Source organism: Muscardinus avellanarius (genome assembly GCF_963383645.1).
Source record: "Muscardinus avellanarius genome assembly, chromosome: 4".
NCBI lineage: Eukaryota > Metazoa > Chordata > Mammalia > Rodentia > Gliridae > Muscardinus > Muscardinus avellanarius.
In genome coordinates, this window is record NC_137789.1 from 156692151 (window position 1) to 156711013 (window position 18863).

General features: G+C 45.6%; 1 protein-coding gene across 1 annotated transcript in view; it reads right to left on the minus strand.

Annotated features, from left to right (window-relative positions):
* The window catches only part of ADAM12 (ADAM metallopeptidase domain 12), a gene marked incomplete at both ends in the record, with an annotated part of 329128 nt that overhangs the window by 208682 nt on the left and 101583 nt on the right, over nucleotides 1–18863 (minus strand). The window lies entirely within an intron of this gene.

Below are 18863 nucleotides of genomic sequence, written 5' to 3' on the forward strand. Positions count from 1 at the left end.
ACAGCACACCCCAAAAAATGGCTAGAACAAGAACCAGGGACCCCATTACTGATGCCATTCCTGAATCACTGTGCCAAATTTCCTATAGCATTCCCTCATCCTTTCAAACCTGCCCCCGGGGTCCAGCACGGGAAATGCTGTCTTGCGACTCTTGACATTTACTGCAAACACACTCCTCGGAGACAGACAGAGGAGCGGGGGTGCATACATTATGCTTTGAGTCACTGCCCTGCATTTCTTCAGCATTACTTTGTGCTTTTACAACTGGTCTTCATCAAAGGGTTTTCATCTGCTTCCCAATGTGTCCTCCGTCCTCGTGACTCCCGATGGGGACTCATTCCTTTCCGTGTGATTTACACTCGCTTATCATTTTCTTGTTCTCCATGGGGGGAAGCCGCTCTACTGAGTGAGCTCAGCCACGCAGGCATAACCGCTAACCAGCTGTCTCCTCATGCTAAGGCAGACAGCTAATGGCCCTGTCCATGAACGAGCCCACTTAAGACTGGAACAAGACATCTGCTTCTTGTATGGTGGGGTGTGGGATGGAACGGGGAACGCCCGCCCCAGAGCAAGCTCCGGGCCCTCTGTTGGCTTGGCATAAGAACATCCTTGGGGTGGGGTAGCAGGTCTCTCCTCCTGCTTGTGGGGGCTCCTGAGGGCCAGGCACCATGGAGGGGAGCAGGAGCTTGGGATAAACAATGACATGGTTTCTGTCCAACCTACGCTCGCTCAAACTTGGGGACAGAAGCCTCAGGTACCAGCGAGGCAGGTCCTCAGCCTCCCCATTTCTCTTCTCTGGCAAACCCCTAGTCTTGCCCCTCGCAATGAGAGGACACAGCAGGGACACTGAGTCACAGCCTGCTCACCTGGCCCCAGAACTGTGCCTAGCTGAGCCATTCAGTTAGGCTTTTCCCAGCCTCTTTCCCCCTCCTGCATCTGTTTAGAAGCCCTGTCCATCAAGGCAGGTCAACAGCCTGGTCCCTGCAGGGGCCCTGCCTGGGTCTCAGTCCAGCACGATCACCTATCAGGTGTGTGATCTGGCATGAGCCATTTGATGGTGCTGCACCTCAGTCTCTTACCTGTAAAGCAGTGGCCACAGCAGCATGCACCTTGGTGGGGTTTAGGTAAGGAATAAAAATAAGATCAAGTAGATAAAACTGCTGAGACATGGCATGCGCTCCATCCGTGTTAGCTCTCTCTGTTACTGCTGGCCCCAGGCTAACCCACAGCCCACATGCCCATCAGCCAGGGCTGCAAAACCTCTTTCAAGACAGGCGCGCTCCCCAGGGGCTCCCTCATCTCCTGCCCTCTTCCCTCGCTCACAACAATCCAGCCCTTGCAGCTCGGGTAGGCAGCATCACCCCCTGACTTGTCACACACTAGAGGCCTCTTGCCTTTCTCCGGGACTGTGGCCCTTCCTACCCTGGGGTCTTGTAGAGTGCCACGGGGACTGCTATCCTGGGCAGAGGTCACCAGTGTCCCCAGAGTCATGTTCCCAGGCCTCCCCCAGGGGGCTTAACATGCTGCCATCTCTGGGGAGCACACCCCCACATATAGGAGTTTCTGCACGTGTTCATGAATTGTTTCAACACACCAGGCCTTAAAAGTGTGCTGATGGCCGGGCGTGGTGGCACACGATTGTAATCCCGCACCAGTAGCTCTGGGAACTTGGCCAAGTGCCCACATTTTCCAGAGTCTCATCTGCTGCAGAGCAAAGTGGGCATGATGACCTCTGGGGCTCCTGCCCTCCGAGCACCTGTGTGCCAGGTGGGGCCCTGGTGCTGGCCACGCAGCAGGGGCCAGCTGGCCACCTATCCTTTAGGTTTACATTCCTGTAGGCATTCATACTTCCAACCACTTAAACTTCGGACCGTCTGAAAATCTGGGAGTCTGCTTCATTTATCTGGGCAATAGCCCAGCTCAGAGAAGCAGCCATTGTGCCAACTACAAAGTGCAGCAAACCAAGGGAACTCTGGAGGGCCTCAACATGATGGAGATGCAGGCAGGCAGGAGCCGCCAGGGATGGGGAGAGAATGGTCTTATCCAGAAATCCCTCTTATATCAATACCAACATTGCAAAGCTGTTCTTTAGGTACCGTTCCAATATGTCCAATCCTAACAGGCTCTGAGGAGGGAATACTGTTATAAAGATCGTGATAAGAGGACTTCAGTGGCTTTGCGACTTGCCCTTCTTTTTGGCACTTACTCATCTGCCTTAGCAGCTGCCCATGCGCCAGCCATCTGTGAGCTGTCCTGCATGCTTCTGAGCCATACCCAAGGCTCACAGCTTCCACTCCCGCCCCTTCTTCCCCAAACATCTACAACCTCTGCACTGTGCCGCTGGTCTGCATTGTCTTCAGAGCAGCCACCCAGCCCTGAATGCTCCCTGTGAGAACAGAGACAGGTAGGGGCAGCCTCCAGGAAGGGATGATGTCAAAGGTGTCCTGAAGCCACAACAGCACTGAGGGTCCAAGCTTCTTACCCAGCACATTAAAACAAAATGACCTTGGACCTCATCCTCAGCTCTGGGACCCAAATGTCCCATTTATGTTAAGATGGTCTCTTCACTGCTTAGAGAGAACAGGGGCTACTGAGCTGATCCGAGGATATTAACTGACCCAAATACAATTTACAATAAAGAGCAGCTTCTCAAGCACAAGTGAACCCATTATTTTGCACTCCTGAGAACACCAACTTTCTCAGTAGTTCAAAAATGGCTGTGCATCTCTCTATGCTGTATTAAAAATGTATTATTTTATTGACTCTTTAAATAAAATTCTATCCATAACAATAAAAGAAAAATGGGAAAATATGACCTGCCATAGGAATCACCTAAGAATTACATCGCATATAAAATACCACAGGAGCTTCATGAAATAACTTTCATCCATCAACTGTGGAGCTGGGCGAGGAAATATAACTGTCCGTGTTTTATAGAGGTAAGAATAAAGATAAAGATAAAAACATATAAATACAGAGGTTAGAATAAAAAAAGAGCCAGTCCTGCCAAGGACTGGAAAGAAACTTGGCAGAGCAAAGGCATTTACCAGCCGGTGATTTTTCAACTACAAGTCATGGATTTCTAGACAAAGGAAGGTGTCCTTCTGAGCACTGTTCTTGGGGAGAGCTAGAGAGAAGGGTGTCTAATGTTCTTGATGAAGGGCACCGTCACGTGGAAGACGGTCTCTTAATTTTCACAATGAGAAGCTATCAAAAGGATCTTTGACTATCATATATACTTCTCTCTAGTTATATTTGATTTATATAGGTAGGTACATTATGGAAATAGTCCCCCGTCTCCCTACAATATTTAATTTGTTAATTCACTTACACATTTAGAAGATTGTATTTCATTAGTTAATTTGTTAATATTGCCTTTCTCCATCCACACTCCCATCTCTTAAAACATTTTACTTTGAAATCTGTCCTTGTCCTCATTAGCATCCTTTGAACCACCTTGTGGTTTTGTAAGACTTGCAGCTAAATGGTTTGGGATTCAGGACTTCTCCCTAATGTTTCCCTAGATTTTTCCACCTTCCCTATGCTTGATGGATCCCACCAGCTCTTATGTGACATATGGCCATAGTCTCTGAATAGGCCTCTGCTGTCAGTCTTGATACCTTAGATGCTGGTGGGATGCTACTCTAAAAACACACGTTTCACCCAGTCGCTGCCTGCCTAGCCACCTGCAGGGCTGCCCAGGCTGAAACCCACAGGGCACAGTGAGGCCTGGCCTTTGTCAGCCTTTCCCCTTCATCCACATTGCTCTCGGCCTTGACTCCAGCTCTCGGCCAGCAACTTAATACCGGAAGCTCCTACTCCACAGGGCCTTTTAATATGCTGCTGGCTTGTTCTGAAACTCCCTTCTCTCTTCTCTCCAGCTGGCCAGACTCCAGCCTGTGGGCCTTTCCTGTCTGTCGGGTCAAGCCTCCTTTCTGTCTCCTCATCCCCAGCCCATGGGCAGTCCAGGGTGTATGACAGCATCACCCAGCATGTGTAGGATTATCTGCCTGGTGTCTCGTGCTCTGCCTGCCTGCAAACTCTTAAGATCAAGGGCTTTTGTTCTTCTCCTTCCATCCAACTTGTATCCAAGTTTGGTATACAGTAGGAGCTCGTAAATATTGCATAAGTTAGTAACAGCAGCACCAGCTACAATTTGGGGACATTTCCTATACCTTATACTCTGCTAAGTGTTTGGTGTACTCAGCAAGTTGGTGGTGATAGAGAAATAGTGGATATGCTACAGGGAAGAGGTCCTCTAAGAACAGAGAAAGAAAGGAAATAAACATTTCCTCTTGCAAACTAAACTGGTAGAATCAACACAAAAAGACACATTTTGATGGTCCCTAAAATCAGTGATAAGCGGCCTCCCACGTCTGCAGTCAGACCTGGAGACCTGGGAGCTTGGCCACGTGGGGGCCACCGGGGTCTGTCGGGCAGGAAGGCCACAGCTGGAAAAGGAACCTAAGAATAGAAAGCGCTGCTCTGAACGGGAACTGGAAGTGAAATGTCCAAGACACAGGGGAGGGATAGGGCAAGGAATGGTGCCTGTGTTTATGCAGCATAGTTGTCCAGAGAACGGTGCTGAATGTGGAGGACATGCCTTCTCTTCCCTAGAGAGGGAGAGCCCGGCAGGCAGCAACACTGGAATATATATGGCAAATCTGGGCACTGAGCACCGAAGGGCTCCGGGCTGTTGCTGAATTACCTGTGCTCAGAGGGAATCCTGGATAAATGTTTGCATTAAACACTGATCTGTGTTCCTGCTGGATCGCCAAGAGTTCCAAATTGTCGAGTTCAAAGGCAGGGCCGTTGGCACAGCCCCAGACTCTTCAAAATGCCACCGAGGACCAAGGGAACCTCTGAAGACCGAGGCTAGAATAGCGAGAGAGCTGCTGTTCAACTGGTTCCCCTTTAGAAACACAAGAGAAAAAGGGTAAAAATAAAATAGGAAGCAAAAACCCCTTGAAAGGTAAGCACCTTCTTCATTCTGAGTGGAGAGCAGTTGATACTTGCAGAACTGCCCCTTCCTCCAAGTTATGGAGAAACCACAGTGGGAAGCCAACAGCGGACAGGAGTGATGGCCAAGTTTGCATCGCGGTAGAATTTTTGTTTTTGGAAAGTCATGGAAAGTGAAGCCTGAATTAGAAGATTTTTCTAAACATGGCATATGAGTGTTTTTATGTATGTCCATGGAAGTACTGAAATTTACTTACAAATACAACCTGAGCAATCCCACTCTCTGCATAATATTTGTGTTCCTTTCCACTATTTCTACTTGGAAAAATTCTATACCAATGATTACAGAAAGGAAGATGCTAACTCATCAAAACATTTAGCCAAGTCTTGTCTTTGGCAACCAAGGTGGTGCTTTCCTTAAACTCGTTCCAACAGCAGTGTCTTCTGCTTATCCATCTGGATTCCCACCCAAGGAGGTCAGAGAGGGGACGAAAACAAGGGAGCATGGAGTCAACGGAACAATCACTTTTTGTGGGGAAAAAAATTGTATTGGGTTTTGCAACCGAAAAGCAATGGTGTTTGATTTTCGTGACCTATGGTGCACATATAAAAGAATGTGAAACAGAAACACTGGAATGAACACTTGGGGGGCACTGCCTTTCTTCCATTAGCATTCTATTTTTAATTCTTTCAAAGACCACAAAAAGGTCAAGGATGCCATCCCATATAAGAGTGCCATGAGGACCCTCCAACTTTCGTCACTGTCTTCCCTTGGGCACACCCCTTCCAGCCTCCATCCCATGGACTGGGGACTCCATGCTTGTCTCATCCTCTCAGCCAGGAGCATCCTGGGAATACCTTGTCTCCTTCAGCTGTGTAAGCCCAAGCTTAGCTCTCCCAGCAAATGGGCTGCCCTGGGCCCAGAATCATGGCCTAGGATTCTTAGATCTCCAGGGAACAGAGCTCAGCCCCACATGGAAGGCGCTACTCACTCAAGAGTTTTCCGGGTCACTAAACTACAACTAAGGAAGGAGCCTCGTGCTCACGGGAGCTAAGGCCCCTGCTTATTGGTCCTCATACTTAACCACAGCTGTCTTTACAAGGCTCTTCATCTAGGCCACAGCACGGTATCAGTCAGTGTGATCATTGCAACTCTCCCCCCAAGGGGAGTAGAGATGCCCATGCAGAAAACCCGTGAGGCCGTAGATCCCAGAGTGGCCACACGCCCTTGAAAGTCCTCTGGTCTGTCTGGAAGCTGAAAAGGCTTACCTTCAGCTTACAGAGCGGAGGACGCAGGACCAGAAAGGGAAGTGAATTTGCCTAGTCACAAAGTTTACCGGTACCAGAGATTTTGTGTGTCCTTCCCCTTGGCTCAGTCCTTCTCCCCTAGACCAGTCTTCTTTCCTCTTAGAACAACAATGAGAAAAGGAACGACAATGACTGGCATCCAGCGTATTTCCTCCAATGGCCACCTTCAGGATTTCTATCAACAGGGGTGAGAACCGCGGTTCTGAAGACAGAGGGAAACGCAGGAGGGTTTTGGTTTGCGGATGGGGAAACATTCGATCTGTTTGGAAGAAGTTAATGAATTCACATCTTTTTGCAACCTTGAATCCTTTCTACAACATGATAGGGAATAAGCCAATTATTTGATTAATACTAGATTGCCCTCTATACCAATGACTATATTTATATTCTTCTATGTAATGTTATTGGGGAAAGCAGCAGTCTTGAGTAACTAATTTTTAAATACAAAGAGATGTGTGTAACATCTGTACAGACAATGTATGGTCCAATGTAAAAGTACAAGGCTGTTGGAGGGAGAAGTGTTTACAGAATATAAGGAGTGATGCAATCAGGACGCCCTCATTACCTTATTTGGTAAGATCATAAATTTGAAACAAACTTTAAATAAATTTTTAACATTTTTACTAAATGACAGGAATAGCTTCTAGAGTTAAATTTAATATATATGTATATATAATGAATATCTATGTATTTATATAATTTAATATATGTATGTATATGTATATATATGTGTGTATGTATCTGTGTGTGTGTGTGTGTGTGTGTGTGTGTGTGTGTGCGTGCGTGTGGTGCTGGGGATTGAACCCAGGGACATTCTACTTCTGAGCTATACCCCCAGTCTTTTTTTTTATTCTTTATTTTGAAGTAGGGTCTCACTAAGTTGCAAAGGACCTCACTACATAGCTGAGGTTGGCCTCGAACCCAGACCGTCCTGTCTCCACCTCCAAAGTACTGGGATTACAAGACTGTGCCACCACGCTGGCTTATAATTTTTATTTAACTTAACATTCTCTATATTTTGCCACTATCAATGTAGTAATAGCATTGGGACTTTACTGAAAACATTGATTAGTACCTTTTTATTTTGTGAAAATTGCACATAAAATGGTACCCCGAGCCCCCAGAGGAATTTCTGGGCGTGATTTGTACCGTCCGTGTCTCGCTAATGCCGCATAAAGGGAATCTCTGTCGGAGCCGGTCACATGTTCAAAGACAACCATCAAGCTGGCCAGCAAAACCCTCCAGGCTGGTTAGAACTGAAAGGGTAACCTCAGAAGGGCTGTGAAAATAATTCTATGTAAATAAATCATCTCCCGAAATGACCCTCCTGCTGTGGGGGTGGGTCCCGTATCATCTTCTATCTGCGCACATGGTTTTCATAAGGCTAAGATCATAGGAAAATAGAAAAGGCCCTTGTTCTCTGCTGATGCTGAACTCCCTTCATCCCACGGTGCAGTCCACCGGCGTGCTGAGAAGAAAGACGTGAACATTTCACAACAGTGTTAGGCAAACAGCCCTGTTTCTTTCCTCGCAGCACCTGAGCAAGGGTTGTGCCCTCCACATCTGTGCAGACCCTCAGTTGTTGAGGAGAATGAGGGCCATTTTCCTTCAGTATGAATGAGGCAGTTTCTTATTTTGTGTGAGTGGGACTGGAGATTGAACCCAGAATTATTCTGCCCTTTGAGTCAGATCCTCAGAGCTTTTAAATTTTTTGTTCTGAAACAGGGTCTTGCTAGGTTGGTGCTGAGGTTTTCACTACCATGCTGAGGTTGTCCTCAAACCTGCAATCTTCCTGTCTCAGTCTTCCAAGTACTGGGGTTACAGATGTGTGTCACCATACCAGACAAAAAGTTTATTAATTTTGTCATTGATATCTGCTTGGACACAGCACACCAAGGCCAGGCTATGTCCACCTCAGGACCCTACCTCAGGCCCCCAGCTTTCCTACAGCAGTGCTGGACCCAGCTCCTGCTTCAACCCCTTGGCATCTGGGATCATGGAGAATGCAGAGTAGAGTGCAGAGTACAGGATGCCAGCTGGAGGGTACAGGGTATAGGATGCAGGATGCAGGATGCAGGGTCCAGGGTTGCTTTGGCCCTGAAAAGGACTAGAAAATCTGGCCTCTGCAGAGCAGATTTGGACTTCTGTCTAGCACTCTGACAGCTACTTAGGTAGGTTGGCGGCACACTGCCATATCCGAACAGAACCTATCACCCATGTGGTACTTGACGAAAGCCATCAATGAACCACTGAATGTGAGGTGCTGAAATTGGGGAGCAGAGTAGCTCCCCACTGGCAAAGGCAGAGCGATGCTTAGAGGTGCTCTTTTATGTCATGCTGCAAGGTAACCAATGGTTGACAAGGAAGGACCTCTGCAGAAACATCTCAGCTAATCAATGGAGAAGGAAAGACAGAATTAGAACATCGCCATCTTCTGAGATTTAAAGAACATACAGATCTAGGCGCTGATCATCAAAGGTCAGTGAATTTGGCAGGAAAAGACTCAGGTGAATTTTATAAAGGAAGCATCCAGGTAACCCCTCAACCCAGCAATTGACCCAATGTTACAGATGAGAAATCAGGCCACACAGCTTCTGTCCTGGTGCCAGGCAGATGGGCAGTTCCTGGTCCTCTTGGCCCACCCCAACCCACAGCACACAGGTGAGTATAGCTCTCCCACTGCTGATGACCACTGAAGTGGGGAATATGGGTCCCCAGGCCTAGGGGAGAAATGTGGCGGGCATCGTGGGCAAGACAGGTCACTGAGTTGACCTGCTGGCTGCACAGGGAGTGAGGAGGACACGGATGCAGTAGAGTCCAGGGACAGTGGATGGGGTGGGGGACCTGGCGGGAAGAAGAGCTCCGATGACACCTGAGGATGGGATTCCTTCCCTATAGAGAGAAGAGACCAAGGCTGGGAAGACCACAGAAAGAATAATCATAGTCTACGCCAAACACTCTAATCCCACATCCTCCAGCCCACCTACCAACCTAGGAGGAGGGCATTATTCTCCATTTCAGGATAGAGGAACAGATGTGGCTTGTCCTCCGAACAGGATGACAGCCAGATCCAAGCCCCAGCACTGCCAGTCATCTCCTACAGTAGAGATGCCAGAAAGAAGAGACTCGGATGGGCCTTGGGAGTTGTGTCCTGGCCACGCTCTTCCTCACTGGCTGCAACAGCATCCTGAGCAGAATGGCTGGATGGGGCACGTGCACCTTTTTATCACATTGAACCTCGCTATGATGTATGATTGCAGTGCACTAATAAAATTTTAAAAAGACTTGAAATAAACTGTCTACCATTTAGTCTACATTATATATGTTCACAAGGGAGGGATCTTTAGCCCGACAGGGAAAACACAGCAGAAGCTCAGCTTCTTTTTTTTCTTCCTAATTATAGATATTTTATACACACACACAGACACATAAAGTCTATAATTTTAAACACTTATAAGTGTGCAATTTGGTGGCATGAAACACCGATGTAGTGTAACCATCACCACTTTCCATCCCCATAACTTTTTCATCCTACCAAAAGGAATCTCTGTTCCCATTAAATTAATAACCTGTTCTTCTGCTCCCCCTCGCTGCTGGCAGGCCCCATTCTACTTTCCATGTCTGTGAATTTTCCCTGGCTAGGTACCTCATATAGGTGGAATTCAACAGCACTTTTCCTTTTGTGGCTGCCTTATTTTACTCAACATAAAGCTTCCAGGGTTCATCTGCATGTGTCAGAATTCAGTTCCTTTTAAAGGCTGACTAATATTTAATCAAATATATGACTGAATTTTATTTTTTGCTTTTTTGGTACTGGGGGTTAAACCCAGGGACATTATGCCTCTGAGCTATATCCCAGATGTATTTTATTCTTTATTTTGAAACAGGGTCTCACTAAATTGCAGAGGGCCACACGAGTTCCCGAGGCTGTGTGCGAACCTGTGATCCTCCTGTCTCAGTCTCCCACATGCATGCGCTACCACGCCCAGCTTGCATTTTCTTTATTCATCAATTGATGGACATTTGGGATGATTCCACTTTGGGGCTATTGTGGATAATGCTGCTATGAATGCTGGTATACAAATATCTGTGTTAGCCTCTGATAGAGTCCAGCTTTATGATGAAGACTTAATTTACAATGAGAAATTATAGAACACCATATTCTATTCACACACAACAAGTGAGCTGTTGGTAACTAGCATTCCATTATAGCTCTTTGTCATCACTAATTAGGTATGAACCTTCAGTATCAATAAGAAGCAAGAGAGATGCAGGAAACAGATCTATAATTGCCAAATTGAAGTTCTCCAAGCTCATTGTGAAGCCTGGCCAACCACAAGTAAGGCTTCCAGTCCCTTTCAGGGTAATGAGATTGAAGTAAGCATTTTGGGGAAAAATAATCTACAGTTCTGCTTTCCTGTGGCCTTATATTACAAGAATCTAGCAGAATCTATAAACTTTCCAAAATTATGTTAGCAATGTAAGCTCTCTGGAGAGTTCTTTTCACTGTCTTAAGTGACCAGTGGTAAGAGTCTTCATGTGTCACAGAAACAGACGCCTTATGGCCTTTCTATTTAGGATGTGACAACTAGAAAAAGTCAAGGAGAGAAAAAGTCAGGAATATATCATCCTGCTCAGCGTTTGTGCGTAACCACCCCGGCCATGCTGCAGGGTAGGGCAGTGCAATGAAATACGAAGATGACATCACTTCTCTTCTTAGGCACCGGAAAGGACCAGCCCAGCCGTTCCTGTCCATTCAGGAGGCAGTGCTGGGGAGAAGGATTCTAAGGCTGATTCTAAGGCCTGATTTTCATCAGAAAACCACAAACTCACGGTCCAAGAAGTGAGGGATTTCGAGTGACATGAGTAACTGTGGAGATCTACTCCCGTATCGAATGCCCCCTTCAGTCTTATAACTCAAAAGGGTCCATCCAGGGATGCCACACTCTCAAATCAGAGTAAGGGCGGCACTATCTTGAAAAGGTCAATCTTAACCCGTTTAGGCATTCTCAAGTTACATCAGGTTGGGGAACAAAAACTGCTAAAAATGGCATTCTGACCTTATCCAATATCTGCACAACTTCAGTGAATGAAGCAAAAGGAGAAGCTTCAGGGAATTCCGCCCGTATTCAGGAAGCAAAACGTGGCACAATTAAAAAGATCTCAAGTGTTAAGGTTGAGGGATCACAACTTAATCTGAAGGAGCTGGTTCCAGTTGCTGAATAGCTGGACCCCGTGTGATTGGCTCCATGGTCTACGGTCAGTCCTAGAGAGCGTAGTCCCGTACCTGTGCCCATTCATCAGAGTGCAGAGGTGACCCCCAGTATGTCCCGCTTCGCAGAGGCAGAGGATGGGGCTTGTCAATGCCATGGGTGTTAGGACACCTGAAGAGGTGTGATTGGGACGTTCTCCAGGGCTGTTTTAGCTAGAACAGAAACCCCAAATTAAAAGGATCTCCTGGGCTGACACTCCCTGCCAGCCCCATCCCTGGCCACCAGAACCTTCTGTGAACATGGAAATGTTCCTCGGGGTCATCAAGGACTTGGATTTTGGCTGGAATGACCAAGGAACTGAAGTTCCAATTAATTAAATTATTTACATTAATAATTTATTACATTAATATAAATAAACACATGTGGCTGGTTCTCAACAAACAAACAAACAGACAAACAAACAAACAAGCATGGCTATACTTCAATGGGCAGTGTGTTAAAATATCTCCAGACCCTACAGCTGGGGATTCTGTGTGAACAGAGAGAGGAGGGGCCCAGTATCTGCCTTTCTAACAAGCTATCCAAGACACCCTGATATGGGTGCTCCAGAAACAACACCCTGGACTTCAAGGAGAATGGGGATCTCTCTATGAGCTCCTGGTCCAGGGGACACCTCTGCATGGAAACAGACCATAGGAAAGATTGAAATAGGGGCCAGGACTGAGATGGAGCCTAGAGGCTCACTTAGGAGCTCTGGTTTGGAAATACAACAGAGCATGGGCACTGCCCTAGCTTGTGACAGCTACTTAGGTGCTATCAAGCCCATATTTAGCACCTCCTCATGGCCCACCAACCATGGGCCCTGCTCTCCAGCTCCCAGTCACTAGTTGCTGCTATTCTAAGGTGGTTGAAAACACCTATGGACCCTGAAGAAATGCCATGCCCAGTTCCCCATCATAGCCCTCCACAGGTCATCTCCAGGCTGGGTTCTGTTCAACCCAAATATCTACTCTGCTCTAGGATGCAGAGGACTGTCGCTGCTGCAATCTATGTCTTTGGTCCCTGGCCACTGCTCAGAGGGTAAGTTCTTGGTTTTTTTAGGGCTCTTTATTCTGACTAAAGACCTCACTGTTCTCCTGCACGTTCTGTGTAAGAGCGATCCTTGACTTATACCTTGTCATTTTCCCGTCCATTCGATGGCTCATCTGGTTCCACACATTCTGCTTCCTGGGCATTTCTCAGCCACCCATTTCTTTCCACAGATACTCCTGTGGTTCAAGTCACCACCTGCTTTCCCTTGGATGATAGCAATTTAGCGATTGCCACATCCATTCTCACCTCCTCCAAACCACTCTTCCCAGGCAGCCAGAATGTTCTTTGAAAGCTGAGTCTTACCAATGTTGCTGCCAGGCCTGTTCGCCCATGGTGCACCACTGTCCTCATGCAAAAAGGCAAGATCTTCATCACAGGGCAGGAGCCCCGTGCAGCCCGGCCGTCCTCTGCCCCTCTCTCTGTCCATCACTCTCCTCTTCGCGCACTGGACAACAACTTTCCCAGTTTCTGGGAAGCTCTTTCTTCCTCCGTCCAAACCTTTCTGAGTGCTCGTCTTTTTCTTTCGGTTCATCCACCCTCTTTCTTCTTTACCTGGTGTAGCCCTATTCATGCACAGCTTAAATGCCATTGGATTACCTACCTTCCTTCTCCAGAGCAGGCTGGGGCCCTATACTTTCCTTCCTTGGCCCGGGGACTACTCTCATTCAAATATAAGCTTGTGATGATCTTTTAGTGTTGGGCTGCACGACTCGCTTACAAGAGGACAAGAACTTGGTCTTCTTCACTACTCCATCTGCAGTGTCAGCTGCAGTGCCTAGTTCTAATGAAATATTTGTGAGTAAATGACGAGGGAAGGGAGTGGGTAAACAGGCAGTCTCATTTTTGCACCAGTAATGCTTCCGCGAAAGATGTGTGAACCGGAGAAGGGAAGCTGAGAGATGGCGCCCTGAAAGGAAATAGTCACATTCCTGAAAGATGGCTTTGTCCTCATCCAGTCAATACTCAGAGCCACAAAGTAGATTAGAGCTGCGATTCTGCAGGAGGGTTAGTCTTCTTCAAGAGGAGTGAACACGAGTAGCACTGCAGACTCAAAGACTTAAGAGCTGTCATTCTTGAGAATGTCAAGACTATATATTTAATATATTTATATCTTCATAGCAACAGGAGGCTGAAGGATGATCCTACCTTGTCCCGGCCAGGTCTTGTCAGCACTGAGATATTTGGCCAGCACCAAGACTTACAGGTAAATAGTAGGCATAATCTGATTTTTATTGGTTCAGAAATTCTGAAGTAAAACACAGAGTGAAGGCCAGAGTATAGTTTGGTAAAATAATGCACAGTGCTGGTCCACAGGAAAGTGTTACTGAGCCATTTGCACCTGCCCATCAGAAACAGCATGAGTTTTACTCTTTAAAACTGATGCACGGCCGGGCCTGGTGGTGCACGCTTGTGATTCCCGTGCTTGGGAGGCGGAGACAGGAGGATTGCACAGGTTTGAAGCCAGCCGCGCTGGCTTAGGAGACCCTGTTTCCAAATTAAAAAATAAGTAAATAATAGGTCTGTGAGTGTAGCCTGGAGGTAGAAGGGCTTCCAGGAACCCCACTACACCGAAAAACAAACAAACAAACACACAAAACAAAACAAAGCAAAAACGGATGCACACAAGCCGGGCGTGGTGGTGCACACTTGTAATCCCAGCATTTGGGAGGCTGAGACCAGAGGATCGCGGTTCGCGGACAGCCTCAGCTACTTAGTGAGGCTCTCTGCAACTTAGTGAGATACTGTTTCGAAATAAAGAATAAAAAATAGGGCAGGGGGGTGTAGCTTGGAGGTCAAATGCTTCTGGGTTCTCCAGACCCATAAAAACAAACAAACAAACAAACAAACAACCCCCAAAAAACTGATGCACACAGACTGTCATTCTGTTTTGCAGACCAGGAAGTGAAGATAACTTCAGAAGGTTCTGCGGAAGCAGCTGGGTTCAACGCTTCCTCCTGGAATTGCTTCTTGCACCCCTGCCCACCAGGTGACACCTCAGTCTCCTGCTGACTCCCGTGCAGCTCCGCCCGAGTTGTGTGCTTGACATCCTTTATTTGTGTGACAAGGTTATTGCGTGCCTACAGCAAGCCAAACTGGGGAGCTGGTGGTGGGGCATAGATACAGAGTGCAGGGCGCTAAAACCCTGGCCCTGCCCTTGAGGGCATCCCTGTTTGGAGGGAAAGGAAAGGAAGGTCCAGGGTGGACAGGAGAACACAGTAGCTGGCTGACTGTTCCCCCAGTCCAGGAGCCACCACATCACTCCACCCATGCCCAGGTGGCTGTCATCACTCCACCCATGCCCAGGTGGCTGTCACCTCTCTCAGTGGCCACGTTGTCTCAAGGGCTTCTGTTAAGTTTGCAGGTTCCATTCGTGAGACTCACTAACAACTTTTCTTCCGACACTGGCAAAGCTTATTCTTTTGTTAATACAAGCACAAGACTTTACATTTATCCCCAATAAATCTCATCTTGTTAGTTTTGGCCCATTGATCCAAACTGTTGAAATCTCCATAATCCAGATTCTTCCATGTCGAGCAGAGTGATCCCCGGGCTTTATGTTGTCAAGAAATGTGATCAGGGCACCTTTTTATATCTTCATAGAGACGGCTGACAAACTGTGAGCCAGATGGGACCATGCACGTAGACCTACGGCCACTAGCAATGATGCTGGTCCAGCTGCCTTGCACGGTTGAGGTCAGCATGAACAACAGGTTAATATCCTGGCTCTCCTCTTAGCCAGCTTCTAGCCCATCTAATGCCACCTGCATCCTGGCCACATTCTCCAATCTGTACAACCTAGTCTGAGACATGATCTAAAATAACTTCCTCCCCAAATATTTATGCCCCATGTTGGACAAATTTTAAATGCCCTTTCTGCCATTGTTCTAGAATGAATACTAATTAAAGCTGCCTCAGAAGAGATATCTGGAATTGTTCCAGATAAAATAAAAGTCAATGCCAAAGTGCTTCTAGCCCAGAGGCACTCCAAGTACAACTCCAGCGGGCCGTGGCTTTCCCTTGGCGATTGCTTCCAGTCAGGGCTGGGAATTGAATTTGAACACACAATGCTCACTGCGGGCGAGAGATGGAGGGAGTGTTACCCACCATCCTCACTTTTAGTTATCCTAAAGTGGAAGAGTGGATGTCAAGGCTGGCTGGCCTGTCCAATAAATCATTTTGATCAAAGATGCAGTTTCACAGAGCACTTGTCTGAGGAATGGCCCGTGCGTCCGTGGAGACCGAGCAGAGTTATGGAAGTTATAAACCAGGTCCCTGCGGTCCCACAGGCAGACAGCAACACGGTGACAAATGTTTCTCCAGGGTAGCTTTGTGTTTCTTTAAACATTCAATTATGGCTATGCAAACACAGGTTTTTAAGTGAACAGCAGATCTTTGCACAAATTGAGGATGCTAGAAGGCAGATCCAACAGACTTCCTGAAACAATGATTTATCTAAACCTCAGCTGTGCTCCATGAAGAACTGGTTAGCCATGGGAGAGTCTGGGAGGACGGATAATTAGAGAACTCGGGGTGATTCTCTTTCAGCATTACCTTTAGATAATAGCACGTCTGATTTAAGAAACTGGGGCCACTTCTACTTAGGTTTTATTTCTAAGCAAGTTTTCAATTAAAACAGGTGTCTGCACATTCAATGAAAATACCCCACAGGTAAAGCTTTTCACTCTTTGAGAGTTGCTGGAAGCTTCCAAAGGCTTTCAAAATGGTCCTTCACTGTTTTTTTTTAAATGAATAATAAATACTAAAATCTTCTCCACAACTATTTTCAAGAGTTTAGAGTAACTTTATTCCTATGAAAAAGTTTTGTCCTAATTGTACAAGTCATATTTTTTCGCTGTAAAACACTAAGGCAATGAAAATAAACTCCCACAATCTTACTAAGCAGAGGTATGTGCCACGCATGTGATTTCAAAATAAAAACTGAAAACTATTTTCTACCATGCTGTTTACATGGAGTACAACATGATTTTTGTGCAATAATAAAAATCTTTATCCTTTCAAATTACTGTGTAGCATTCTGAGCCACATAGCAGCTGAGCCATAATTTATTTGCTCACTCTCCCTCCTATCAAAGTACTTGTAAGCAAAATACTGTGCAATAAATATCCTTGAGCGCAGGGCTGATTCTGGCTCATAGACACTGAAGCGGGAGGATGCCAGCCAGCTAGCTGACCTCCCGCTTGGGCAGCTGCCTCTCTGATTGGTCAGACCCTCTACTGTCATAGTTGTGAAATATTTAAATGAGCTCTGCTTATACTTTCATCTTTGGGTTCTTAGAGCTTCATTTGGATAAATTCTCTGAATTGGATCGATTAGGCCAAGGTTTGCTATATAAATTTAAAATGATATTACAGCCTGGATGAGTGATTACCTTTTGCGTCTGTAAGCATTCAGAGACAGTCTCAACAAAAGCATTTTACTTTACTTACACAACTGTGGCATTTTTAGTATTCATTCTATATCAAAGGCATAGTCCATATATAAGAGATGTAATCTTTTTGAAAACACATTATACTGAAGTATTTGGGGAAATGCATTATTAAGATACTAAAATTGACATGCTTTATGAAAATGTTACTTTTAACAAAATCTGTAAAATTGGTAAAAGTAATATAATTAAATAACGCTTAGAATATAAAAAAGATATTCAAATACACTGTATATTTTTAAAGACGTGGGTTGATAAAGAAGGTTTAGGAGGAAGAAATAAATTGAGAAGAGATAGTTTTATATTTTCTACTTTTCTAATTTTGAGATTATCTTATGCAAAGCCTAGGATTGGAAGGGAGCAAATTAAGGCACCTTTTAGGATAATACTTCATGCAAATTAGCCATTGTGTAGGTATCAACGTGCATATACCATCTGCAGTAATAGAAGGTAAATCATTTTCAGAGGGAACCATGAATGAGGCTCTTAAGCCCCTTTACTGACTTGGGAGAGCAGAAGGGCACAGGGAAACCATTTCTATATGGTAATGCATGTCTGTTAAAAGCTAAATGAAGAAGTTGAATATGAAATTGCAAAGACTATGCTATCAATCAGACAGAGAAAAGAAGCAAAGGCATACTTATAAGAAAATAATCTATATTAACACTCACCATATTATCCAGGGGTATGTTTGGTAATAGGAGTACTATTTATTTACATTTTTTGTTTCTTTTTTCTTTCTTGGCATATTTTATAGTAAAAACACACAACTTAAGGATTCTATTAAGTCTATTTCTGCTCTTCCACTCAGCCATAACACCATTCACAAAGTTTTAGGCCAGCCTCCCCCATGTGGGGCACCATGTCCTTGCAACAGCCCGACAACACGGACAACACATTACCAATTCTGAATCCAGTGGCTAATCCTAACAGCCCACCGAGGACACACAGAGCCACCGAAAGCTGTGCTTTTGCTTTCCGGGAATATCTAGTTTCCTTCAGGAAAATATTTCCCAAAGAATATACAAAGAGTAATTTACAGAAATTAAAATATCCCACAACATTCTTAAGTGAAAAGACACATGACAGAGTTATTTACTTATCTAAGAAACATGTTGAGCTATTGAGCTGGGCGAGCTGGTGCACCCTTGTGATCCCAGTACTTGGGAGGCAGAGACAGGAGGATCACAGATTGGAGAAGAGCCTTAGCAAGTAGTGAGACTCTCATTGACCTAGTGTGACCCTGTTTCAAATAAACAAATAAATAAAATTGGGCTGGGCACAGTGGGAGGTAGCTCAGAGATAGAATGTTCCTGGGTTCAATTCCCAGTACCAAGAAGAAAGAATGAAAAAAGAAAGAAAGGGAGGAAGGAGGATGTCAAAAACATCAGAAGCAACATAAAGTTTTCTTATCAGGTCCCTGATTAACTGACTCATTCTTAGAATAGAACCTCTATTTTAAGATTATCCAGTTACAAGGAAAGCTAAAACAGAACTTATTTATTGTTTACAAAGTGTTTGATTCATTTAATGGAGAGAAGAACAAATGTGAGAAAAAAATGCAAAGGTACAGGTCATGGATCCAGAAGAGCACACCATGCAATATTACATATCTTGACATTAAATATTTTGTGGCATTGGATATAGAATATTAGGATTGGCCATTGATGGTCATTTTCCTCTGACTTGCTTAGGACCCTCAAATCATAGCATTGGTACCAATAAATGATCTGGCTTATTTACACAGAGATGCTAATTCCTGGTTCTGTGAGTCCATATCTCTTAGAGGATGATGTCCAGAGAGGCTCCTCTCTCCACTCTGTCATTTCAGCAAAAGTCAGCAT